Below are 12,326 nucleotides of genomic sequence, written 5' to 3'. Positions count from 1 at the left end.
GAAAGGCTGTAGGCAGCGGCGGCTGCGACTGCAGCTGCTGCTGCTGCTAGAATAGGTAGATTTCCTTCTAGCTTCAGCAACATCTCCAACAGGAAGACCAGAGGCAGACTATAAATTTGCCTGGAAACTAAAGAAAGGTCACCATAATGGGGTACATAGCTTTGAAACCACACTGCATTCATTTCCCTCATATATATAATTACCAGACTGTATGTATTAATTTGCTTGCTGCTCCTCTCACTTATAATGAAAGCTCCATCAGAACAGAGATTATGTCTCCTGTTCTCTACAGAATACTTAGCACCTTAAAAAATGTCTGGCACATAGGCATGCAATAAATATTTGCTGGATAAGCTGTCATCAACCAAAAATCACAGTGGCCGGGCATGGTGGCTGACACCTATAATTCCAGCACTTTGGGAGGCTGAGGTGGGAAGACTGCTTGAGCCTAGGAGTTTGACACCAGCCTGGGCAACCAGTGAGACCCGATCTCTATAATAAGAAAAAAATTAAAAATTAAAAAAATCACAGTAAACTGTGTTATATAAGATTTCTTAGAATAACTACATTATCAACTGGAAAAGCTGCATTCAGCGAAGTCCATTCTAATAAATGATGTCCCTTTAATACAAAAGATAGGTGTTGGCCGGGTGCAGTGGTTCACACCTGTAATACCAGCAATTTGGGAGGCCAAGGTGGGCAGATCACTTGAGGTCAGGAATTCAAGACCAGCCTGGCCAACATGGTAAAACCCCATCTCCACTAAAAATACAAAAATCAGCCGGGCATGGTGGCGGGTGCCGATAAACCCAGCTACTCAGGAGGCTGAGGCAGGAGAATTGCTTAAATCCAGGAGGTGGAGGTTTCAGTGAGCCAAGATCGTACCACTGTACTCCAGCCTGGATGACAGAGGGAGGCTCCATCTCAAAAAAAAAAAAAAAAAACAGATAGGTGTTTCTCCATACAGTTGGTTTCAAACATGCTTCCACAGATGTCTACGCTAATGCTGTCTAGTAAAGAATGCTTGTAACCTGGAAAATATATCAACAACAATAGAATGGTGTTTTAATAAACACTATGATAATGAAATCCCAACATCAACTGATTAAGACGGGGAATTTACTTTCAGGTGATACAGCCAATTCATCACCTCTTTCCACACAACCGTGCACACCCTCCAGAGTTCAAGAATCCTGATATGCTTGAAGAAACTGAGAACCAGAAAAATCTCCAGATGAGCAGTGGAGCATATTTCTACAGTGAATCACACTTACATCTAATTTGTTTGTTATGCTAAACTGAATGTTGCTCAAAATTAAGTTTAAAAGCCCTAATATAATGCAAAAGAAATATGTTAACAATTATATCTTCTACTGAATACAATTTCTGGCACATTCAAGAGCAGATAACAGCAAGAGGTACCTAATTCTAATACATCTCTTCTGCTAGAAACAATTATTTCTATTCCAAACTTCAACATGGTACATGCCAAAATGATTCACTGGTTGGTTGGGAGTCACGAATGTCTTTCCACCCACAGAATCACTGTTAAAAATGGCGGTTAGGTGCCATAAGCAGTCTGTACTTCAGGTACATTACAGAGCTTTGTGTCCTGGTAATTACATTATGTATTTATTTATATCTTGTCTCATTCTTTTAAGGGGGGAGGGGGGAGGTTGTAATCATCATATGTAGCAATGTAATGATTTTTTTTTAAGGATGGCAATTCCTAAACAAGTCTTTTTTCAACAGAAAAAGTTCATCTTGAATTGGGACCATCTCAATTCAGCTTGAAAAGAAGGCAGGGAAAGCACATATATTCCCCTTAGATATTCTTTAAAATTAATTTTATAATGTAGAAAACAACAAAGTACTATTATGCATAATCCACAGAAAAGTAGAATGATTTAATCACCATAAATTTAAAGAACTTCCAAAAATGTGTTCAGAATTAAGGGACAAATTTTCATTTTAAGGATAACAAAAACACAAGTAAACCATTAACACATTCATTCCTCCCCCATCCACCAAAAGTAAAAAGAACTTCACATCAGTGACCAGTGTTGATTCACACCTTTGTATATGACTCATAAACTATTCCTCAAAATTATTCCCTATCCCTATTATATATAATCACATTTCCTCAAAGTAGGATCTAAAAAGGGGTGGAATTCTTCCTTTTTAGAGACAGTTCATATACAAAAAGATGACAGCCTAATTCACGTTTAAGCCTGTATCTACAAATGTCATTTACTGAATTATTAGGGTTGATTTAAATAAGCCTGCTAAGACTCAATCATAAGACCAGAATCATAACCAAAAGAAATGTTCTAATAGATACTATATTTGAAAGCTAAGAATGTATTTTCCTCATCCTTGTTAGGCACCTTGTCCACATTTTCATTTACTAATTTATATTCTAGATAAAACTTCCTAACACACTGAGAAGGTATTTTATCGATTCCTCTCTATTCCCACCGCCAATTCCTCTTCCCTCTGCCATACCTTGGTGTTCCCCACTTTAGGATGTGTGGGATGTATGCCCACTTTAGGTAGAATGCATATAATAACCAATCATGTCATGAGAAAGTTAATAGCTTTTCAATCCCTCAAGCCTTCTAATTACAAGATCTTAGACTCTTCATATCGTTTGTTGTTGTTTTTTTTTTTTTTTTTACTGGGCAGATTTAGGCTCAGAGAATTTAGCAGGTAACAGCATCTATCTAAAAGTTAATACCATTATTTTGTTGTTATTTTAATGTTGCCATTGCCAACTATTCAAAGCCAGTGATACTAGTTTTCCATTTACAGTACCAATATAAAATTTATCGTTAAATAAATCTATTTAAGGAAAAGAGTCATTTAAAGATATTAAGGAAATAATTGAATCTTGGAATGGCCCTCAAAAAAACTGAAGTGTCAGAAACACTACTCTGACCAGAATTGTGGCCATTTTAAACTCAATTTTTTCTCCACATTTTCTGGCTTATTTGATGACCCCAAATTCTCAACTAAGCTCCAGATTCCAACTTGGGATACTATACCAGCACATCAAATTCAACACCATTTTCTTCTGGATCATCCCCCACCCCCTCCCTACTCCAACTTCACCATCAAAACCTAGCTAAATTCTCCTATATAACAATTCACGCAATCTAAAAATCTAGAAGCTACCTGTGATTCATCCCTCTCCATTCACTGAATTTCAGAATTTACCAGCTCATTCATTCCACAAATAAATTCATGCATGCAAATAAAATCATGTTATTTTAGAATGTTCTTTCTTAAAAACTTTCACACTCTATGAGGAGATATGTAGCCTTGTGGATGCTTTCTCCAAAATTGGAGGGTGGAGGGCAGAGGGGAAGACATGAGATGGGACAGATTTGAAAAGGAATGCCCTAAAATATTAACAGGGGTCATTTCTACATGGCACATGGTAGAAATGAGTAAGTTCCATCTGCTCCATATTTTCCTGTAACTTTGTATGTTTCCTATATTTTTATCATCAAGAAAAAAATACATTCCAAAAAGTGGTCCCATCTGGACTCATGTCTCAATTCCTATTCAAGCATCCTAGTTCAACTCTCTTTAAATCCTCCTGTCCTCTAAATTGACCTTTGCAAAGGTCATTGTCCAATACATTATACACACAATTGCCTGAATAATACTCCTGAAAAGTTTTCACTAGGTTACACTTCTAGTCAACAATCTTTAATTGTTTCCTATTGACTATAATCATAAGAGTTGCCTACTCTGCCAGTTTTTGGGCACTTATCTAGCCCCAATTCTACCAATATAATAGATTTTCATGGTATCTAGAATCAAACTGCTCAAATAATATTTCCATCATTTACCAGCTGTGTCATCCTACAAAAGTAATTTAACCTCCAGATACCTTGGCTAAGCATTTGTAAAAAGAGGGGCAGTAATACCTCATAAAGTTGTTATAAACAACAAGTGTGTAATGAAGGGACTGGTACATAATAGAAGCTCAATAAACAATAGTGTTATTACTCCTTTATAATCATACACACAATCTCAGCTCAAGGCTGGTTTGCCCACTATCACAAATACACCTGACTTTATGTGCTTGGCTCACAGTGTTTCCCATGCCCTGAATAACCTCTGCCAATCCTCCACTTCTTCAACCTCCACCAGCTCTCTGAAACGTGCACAGGCCAGACTTCCCCCACTTCTCATATTCTTTCCAGGGGTGTCCAATCTTTTGGCTTCCCTGGGCCACACTGGAAGAATTGTCCTGACCACATATAAAATACACTAACAAGAGCTGATGAGCTAAAAAAACAAAACAAACAAACAAACAAACACACACACACACACAAACCCTCATAATGGTTTAAGAAAGTTTACAAATTTGTGTTGGGCCGTATTCAAAGCCATCCTGGGCCGCATGAACCGCAGGTTGGACAAGCTTGCTCTACACCTCATGGCTCTTGTGGCAGGTGAATTAATACTCATCTCAAAACTTGTAGACTTCGAAATTCTCTGTCTTAGCCTCTATTAGACTATTAGCAGTCTGAGGATACTCATTGTGCCTTATACTTTTATCCCTTGATACATTAATTCCTTGTATAGAATAGATCCACAACATAAAATTATTGTCTTGCATATTTTAGTATTTCCTTTCCAACTAGACTCCAATCTTCCTGTCAGGGCTAACTTACGTCTTCTTTGTAATCCTAAAAATACATAGTATAATGCTACTGGCCCACTCTACATTCAGAAAAATAGCACTTTAGTTGATAAATCTCACAAAAAAAGAAATGAGAGAAAATAGCAAGTTTCTACTGTAAAAGTTTAATGTACACATCAAAAAAATCTGAAAAAACAAACAAGGTCTGATGATAGATATTGGTGGAATTATCTTTTTCCTGGAATAACAGTTATACTCTCATAATCACCTTACCATTTGAGACATCTACTAGCGGAACACAGCAGACTTACCAGATCAGACTACTACTCTGCTCAAAACTCTCCAAAGACTTTCTATCTCACCCAAGTAAAAGTATTTACAACGGCCAGGCCCCTTGTTCTCTCTGCAGTTCCTTGAATACAGTAAGAACCAAATTAGCTCAGCTAGAGCTTTTACACTTGCTTTTGCCTCTCTTGAAATGTTCTCTCCCAAATATCTACAGGGCTCACTCTCCCATGCTCTTCAGGCAACCTCTGGGAGAAAGCCCTTTCCTTATCATCTGCTATGGTCTGAATGTTGGCATCCCCCTAAAATTTTATGTTAAAACCTAGTACCCAAAACAACGGTATTAAGTGGTAGGGCCTTTGGGGAAGTGAGGAAGTCAAGACGGCTCTGCTCTCATGAATGAGATTAGTGCCCTTATAAAAGAGGTTGAAGGGAGCAATCTTGCCCCCTCTACCATGTGAGGACACAGCAAGAGGCACCATCTATGAAGCAGAGAGTATGCCTTTACCAGGCACTGAATCTACTGGTCACTTGAACTTCCCAGCCTCCAGAACTATGAGAAAGAAATCTGTTACGTATAAGCTACCCAGTCTAAGATATTTTGTTATATTAGCCTGCATGAACTAAGACACTAAGAGCACTAAGCTCACCCCACATTCCAACCCTTTCGCCAGCTCTTTCTTCATAGCGCTTATTACCACCAATGAATTATACATGTGTTTACTGTCTCTTTCTAAACACCAGCCTGTAAGCTACATGAGTGCAGGAACTTTGCTTTGTTCACTGCTACAGCCCCAGTCCCCAGTACAGACAACAGGGCCCAATAGTCAATAAAGATTTGTTGTATGAAGAAATGAATCTAGGTTGAATTGACTCTAGAACATTCTATCTTCAATTTTATTTAATATCATCCATTTTATATCTTTGCTTCCTCATTTCCTCATTCATACATTTGGAATAATACCTAAACCTTGCAGGAGATGTAAGGATTAAGAGACAGAGTAGGTATAACTTAGAATAGCATCTAGCACATAGAATTGTTCTGTTACCTATTGTTATTAATTTCAGCCACTTAGATCCAATTATATTCTTAGATATAAATGTATGATTCCTATTTGTTATGCCCTAAACAACGATTTTTGTAGGCAAATGGTAAAGACAACTAATATCTTCTCTAACCAAAAGTTACCTTAGGCAAAAAGCTACAAAGTATAGAGTGCTTCCTAATAATGATAAAACTACTAATACAACTGCAAGTTAGAATTGTTATAAACTATTATTATAAGTGAAAGCGTTTGGTTTATACATATCTGATCTGAAGCCTGTAAGAGCTCTACCAAACCCAAACTAGGTTGCTGTTTTGACTTTAGCTGGACACTTCAAAAATATGTAGATATACATATTTTATCGTTCACAGGCTCCTTTCTGTTGCAATGGATTTGTTCATCAGAATACAAGCTTTTTTTTTTTTTTTTTTTTTTTTTGCGACAGAGTCTCACTCTGTCACCAGACTGGAGTGCAGTGGCGCGATCTCGGCTCACTGCAATCTCCGCTCACTGCAATCTCCGCCTCGCCAGTTCAAGCAATTCTCTTGCCTCAGCCGCCCGAGTAGCTGGGATTACAGGCGCCCACCACCATGCCCGGCTAATTTTTTTGTATTTTTAGTAGAGACGGAGTTTCACCGTGTTAGCCAGGATGGTCTCGATCTTCTGACCTCGGGATCCACCCGCCTCGGCCTCCCACAGTGCTGGGATTACAGGCGTGAGCCCCCACGCCTGGCCAGACTACAAGCTTTAAGTGCAAATCCATGACAGTATGTTTTAGAACAGAGTTTTGACCATTTATCAAAAAAACACACTAAAACTTAAAAGAAAAAAATTAGTATTATCATAAGTCAAATATTAATGCTTTATCAGAAAGCTAAATCTAAGTTAAAACTACCTGGCCTCCAAATCTGGCATACTATTAATAATTCAATTAAGCACTCCTTTTTTCCTTTTTCTTTTTTTGAGAGAGTCTTGCTGACATCTAGGCTGGAGTGCAATAGCACTATCAGAGTTCACAAAGCCTCTATCTCCTAGGCTCAATCAATCCTCCCTATAAGCCTCCCAAGTAGCTACGACTACAGGTGTGCACTACCACAGCTAGCTAATTTTTGTTTTGGTTGTTGTTGCTATTTTGTAGAGACAGTATCTTGCTATGTTGCCCAGGCTAGTCTTAAACTCCTAGCCTCAAATTATCCTCCTGCCTCAGCCTCCCAAACTGTTAAGCATTATTTTGTAATACTCCTAAAATTTAGATTTTTATTATAGTCTCCATTTTTTTTAAATACACCATTCTAGAGAACTACCCAAACAATCTAGACTGTGTTTATCACGCAAGCTACAGTGTAGTTAATCAAAAGGTATTAGTGGATGTATCCATACAACAAGGAAATATTTATTATATTGAGGCACAGACATGAGAAAACAATCAATGGAATTTCTAATGGTAAATAAGCCAAGACTAGCAGCTAAATGCTAGGCCCACCAGGCATGATGAGTAAGCTGAGTATATTCCATGTATAGTACAAGTTTCCAACAATTTGAAGCAATAGGTTTGTTTCATAACACATCACTTACAGATTCTAAGCACTGTAATACTTAGCAAGTATTTATTTAGCATTTATAAATGCTATTTCTGATTAGCCACTTTTGGCCAAGAGTATGTGTTCTGGGATGAGAAAAACAATGAATGCCTAAAAGCTCCTGTTCATCACTGTTCTTCAGCTCCCATGAAACATTTAAGTGTGTAGGAGATTTAGTCGTCATATCAATACCAGGGAATACTGAATTAAAACCTAGAAGCGGCCAGGCGAGGTGGTTCATGCCTGTAATTCCAGCACTTTGGGAGGCCGAGGAGGGTGGATCTGAGGTCAGGAGTTTGAGATCAGCCTGGCCAACATGGTGAAACTCCGTCTCTACTAAAAATTTAAAAATTAGCCGGGCATGGTGGTGGACGTCTATAATCCCAGCTACTCGGGAGGTTGAGACAGGAGAATCACTTGAACCCAGGAGAGGGAGGTTGCAGTGGGCCGAGAGTGCACCACTGTACTCCAGCCTGGGCAACAAGAGCAAAACTCCATCTCAAAAACAAAACAAAACAAAACCCTAGAAGCAACAGGCTATAGCGTAGGAGAACTTACTTAGGTGCTGTGAGATAAAACATAGGGTCAGCACTTACAAGATCCTGAGAGTGACTGCCTCCTTAAATTTTAAGTCCTACGTGCCTCCTTGACTCACTCTGGCCTTAGGTAGAGCCAGGGATGCTATTAAACATTCTACAATGCATAGGACAGTCTCCCACAACAAAAAAGTATCTGGCTCAAAATGCCAGTAATGTTAACATTTAGAAGCCCCAGTTTAAAAGAAAAGAACTGAGTTAGAATTCCAGCTCCACAACTCATTAGCTAAATGAACTTCAGCAAATTATATAACCTCTCTGAGACAGTTTCCTCATGTATAAATTGGATATCATGCTTATACTGAAAGATTGCTAGGAGGAAAAACTGAGACAGAAGCCCTAGGCACAGAGTAGACACTCTACAAATGTTAGTTACCATTCTTCAGAGTAAAATCTCCATCACAGACAGAGCTCTGGCCCACTCGAAGATGTATTTTTAAATTATTATGGTACTATAATTATTTTATCTCCTATCAAAATTTAAGGAACTTGAAGGTAACAGTCCTTACCTTATTGGACTTTGTAGCCTCAGCATCTAGCACAAATGGATGAATAAATTCTAAGCACCTACCCATTACAATAAGGTATACATTGCATTGCGCAAAATTGCCAAATATAAGAAAACATAATTCTTGCCCTGGAAAAATTCTGAAAAGAAGCCTAACAAGAAAACAAAACATACAGATAGATTTAACACACAGTAGGCACTCAAAAAAAGCTCATGGAATGAAGGGTAAAATTCACATAAATAGCTGAGGCCACGATTGAATACTATTGGAATGCAGATGAAATAGTATTAAAGATATTTAATCAGGGAAAAGGCATATTTTAAATCAACAAAATCCTATGTATATGCAGCTAGTATTTTCTAAAGGGAATGAAAGTACACTTAATGAACAAACATCAAAATGACAAGTGCTATCATTTGTCATTTCAGCAATATTTAGCTAAATTTCTTTTTTGGTTTTTTTTTGTTTTTGAGGCGGAGTTTCGCTCTTGTTGCCCAGGCTGGAGTGCAATGGAGCAATCTCGGCTTATCACAACCCCCGCTTCCCAGATTCAAGCGATTCTCCTGCCACAGCCTCCTGAGTAGCTGGGATTACAGGCATGTGCCACCATGCCCAGCTAATTTTTGTATTTTTAGTAGAGACGTGGTTTCCCTATGTTGGTTAGGCTGGTCTCGAACTCCCGACCTCAGGTGATCCGCCCGCCTTGGCCTCCCAAAGTGCTGCGATCACAGGCATGAGCCATAGTGCCCAGCCGCTAAATTTCTTAATTCAGATGACGGCAGCACATTTTAACAGGTTCAAAGGGCATTTTAAGCAATTTTAAAAACCACATTAAATTTTAATGGGAGCTTATCAAATCCCTGACATCCACAATCCTATAAATCATCTGAGACAGAATAAGACCAAAAAGGCCGATGCCCAAATGTCTGTATACTTTGCTGAAAAGGCTGAGCTCAAGCATACCCAAAGTGTGTTAGAAGCAACTTTTAAAATGCACAAATGTAACAATTATTTTTAAACCAACAATTTTAGAAAAATAGCAGTTCCTATCTAAAGCTTTTGTAAATATAAGACACTGGCTTTGCAAATGTCAGCGGAGTTTTAAGATCTCTTTCTAAAGCAATAGTCTCTCTGTTTTGCTTGGTATCTTAATATGCCTTTAGTTTCAAAACTTAATTTGCCAACACTATTCCTCTCAAAACCTCAGGAATTCCATTACTAGTTTTAAACTAAATTAAAGGAAAATAGACGCATTCAACCCATGGCAGAAGTATGCACAAAGTGTTTGTTGATGCTCATAAATAGACTGAGAAATTTAGACACACCTGAAGGACAATGGCTGTACAGTCAAGTCTGTTTTGCTCCACCATGGAACCAAATAGAGAATTATTGCTACCAAGTGAGACCAGCCCTGGATACCTCTAAACTAAGTGGACTGTAACAGACAGAACAGTATCTTTAAGTTAGAGCTTTTGTGTATGTTTTCACTTCAGGGAAGAATAGAGTATCCCTAAAAAAAATCCATATGGAGCCAAGCTATCCTCTCTCCCAAAACAATCCTTAAAGTGACTTCAACAGTAACCACTCACTTGCCCCCCAAAAATATATCAGATTTTTTAAAAAAGGAATAAATTATGCTTAACATACAGATGGTTCTTTGTCTTATCCCTAGCAATCTTCTTTTCCATTCCATTTCCCTTTTCTCAGATTCCATAAATCTTCCTGACAATTACAGCCATTTCCACTTTTCATCCCTCTCCATCATCTCCTTCAAGAGCTAATTCATCTTAACTCACCTGAATCACAGGTATCAAGATCCCCTGGGTGGAACTAGTAACATATTTTCCCATTTCCCTGTTACTCCATTTTATATGACTTAATGGAAATACAGATTCATAATTCCAAATTACTTTGTTTCTTTGTCTTGTTTTAAACTCTCCATTTCCTCTACCCCTAGCCTCTAGTCAAATTCTTTTTTAAATGCAATTCATTCACAAGATACAGGCTATCTACATAAAGTAAAATTACAGTGACTGCTAGTAATGAAAATAATACATTTTTTGATGAAGTAAACAAGTGAAAGCCAGTTGTCTGTACAAGAGTGATCAGTGCTTGCAACCACACAACAAAAATAGAAAAAAGAAATCTAATTATAAACAGCATATAACCAAACTAGTAAGCATATTTTTTGCAGAGTACCTTATAAAACTAACATTCTATCTTTAGAAATGAATACACGAAGAACAATTTGGAAATATTTATCAAAAATGCTATTGTATATCCACTGGCACAGAAATTCTACTTCTAATTTTAAAGTACTGATATATATTTGCATGGGCAAAATATGTATACAATATTCATGAAATCATTATTTTAAAAGCCAAACATAGCCCCAGCACTGTGGCTCACACCTGTAAACCCAGCAGTTGAGAGGACTGTTTGAGGCCAGGCACTTGAGACCAGCATGGACAACATAGTGAGTCCCGGTCTCTACAACAAAATTTTAAAAACTTAGCTGGAAATGGAAGTATGTACCTGTACACCTGTAGTCCTACCTACTTGGGAGGCTGAGTCAGAATGATCCCTTGAGCCCAGGAGTTCAAGACCGTGGTGAGCTATGATTGTGACACTGCACTTCAGCCTGGGTACCTGTCTGGAAGAAACACACCAAAGATAGGAAACAAACTTAATGTCCACCAAAAAGGGAATTTATAGTACATTCCGTTCGATGGATACTATGCAGCCATTAAAAAGCTATGTATGGGCCAGGCGTGGTAGCTCACGACTATTAATCTTAGCACTTTGAAACGCCGAGGTGGGCAGATTGCTGGAGCTCAGGTGTTTGAGAGCAGCCTGGGCAACATGGCAAAACCTCGTCTTTATAAAAAATACAAAAAATTAGCCGGGCGGGTGGCTTGCGCCTGTGGTCCCAGCTACTTCAAGGGCTGAGATGGGAGGATTGCTTGAGTCCAGTAGGTCAAGGCTGCAATGAGCCAAGATTACGCCACTGCACTCCAGCCAGGGTGACAGAGCAAGAGACCCTGTCTCAAAAGAAAAAAAATGTGGTTATAAATGTAGGAAGAAAACGTGCTATAAACAGCAGCTGCCTCAGGGCATGGGACCTAGTAGACAGAAAGGTAGGAAAAAAGACTTGCTTTTCACAATAAGCCCTTTTGTATCTTTAAATTTTAGATCGTGTACACATACTAAACTTTTGTTAAAATAATTTTTAAAACAGCAAAAGAATTTAGGACATTCTCTCAGATCTTCTAATCCATAAATAGTTCTACTCTTTTATCTCTAGGCACTTTTAATTTGGACTGAAAATCTAGGCTACTAGAGGTTACCAATAACCACAGGTAGAGGACTTATTTCTTTAGTGAAAAGTATAACCATGGCAACTTTGCATCAACCAAAACAAAATATAAGAAGTCAAGAAATAAAGAAAGTATTTTACCCAAAGCAATCTTTTTACAGAAATAACACTGAATACAATACAATTTTGTTAGCACTCTACAAACTGTGCTTCACCAAAAGAAAAAAACTGTCTGGCTGAAATTTCTGGTTATGGTCTAGATCGCCAATGGCTATATACACCAGAAATATTTTGTAAAGAACCTAAGAAGTGCCAAAATCATTTGAATCCAAAATGC

At 38.1% G+C, this 12,326-nt stretch overlaps 1 protein-coding gene across 6 annotated transcripts in view; it reads right to left on the bottom strand.

The window, feature by feature from the left end:
• FRS2 (fibroblast growth factor receptor substrate 2) overlaps positions 1-12,326 on the bottom strand; it is a 110,273-nt gene that overhangs the window by 77,820 nt on the left and 20,127 nt on the right. For 2 of the 6 annotated variants that reach the window (XM_063614222.1, XM_055235922.2), the window contains exon 2: positions 11,209-11,326. The exons of 3 other annotated variants lie outside the window; for them this stretch is intronic. The gene's annotated coding sequence lies outside the window, so the exon portion shown is untranslated. The remainder of the gene's footprint in view (positions 1-11,208; positions 11,327-12,326) is intronic. One more of the 6 variants, XM_055235924.2, reaches the window with a different exon arrangement.

This window comes from Symphalangus syndactylus, chromosome 13, assembly GCF_028878055.3.
Source record: "Symphalangus syndactylus isolate Jambi chromosome 13, NHGRI_mSymSyn1-v2.1_pri, whole genome shotgun sequence".
NCBI classification, from domain to species: domain Eukaryota; kingdom Metazoa; phylum Chordata; class Mammalia; order Primates; family Hylobatidae; genus Symphalangus; species Symphalangus syndactylus.
This window is presented reverse-complemented; position numbering and strand designations above follow the sequence as displayed.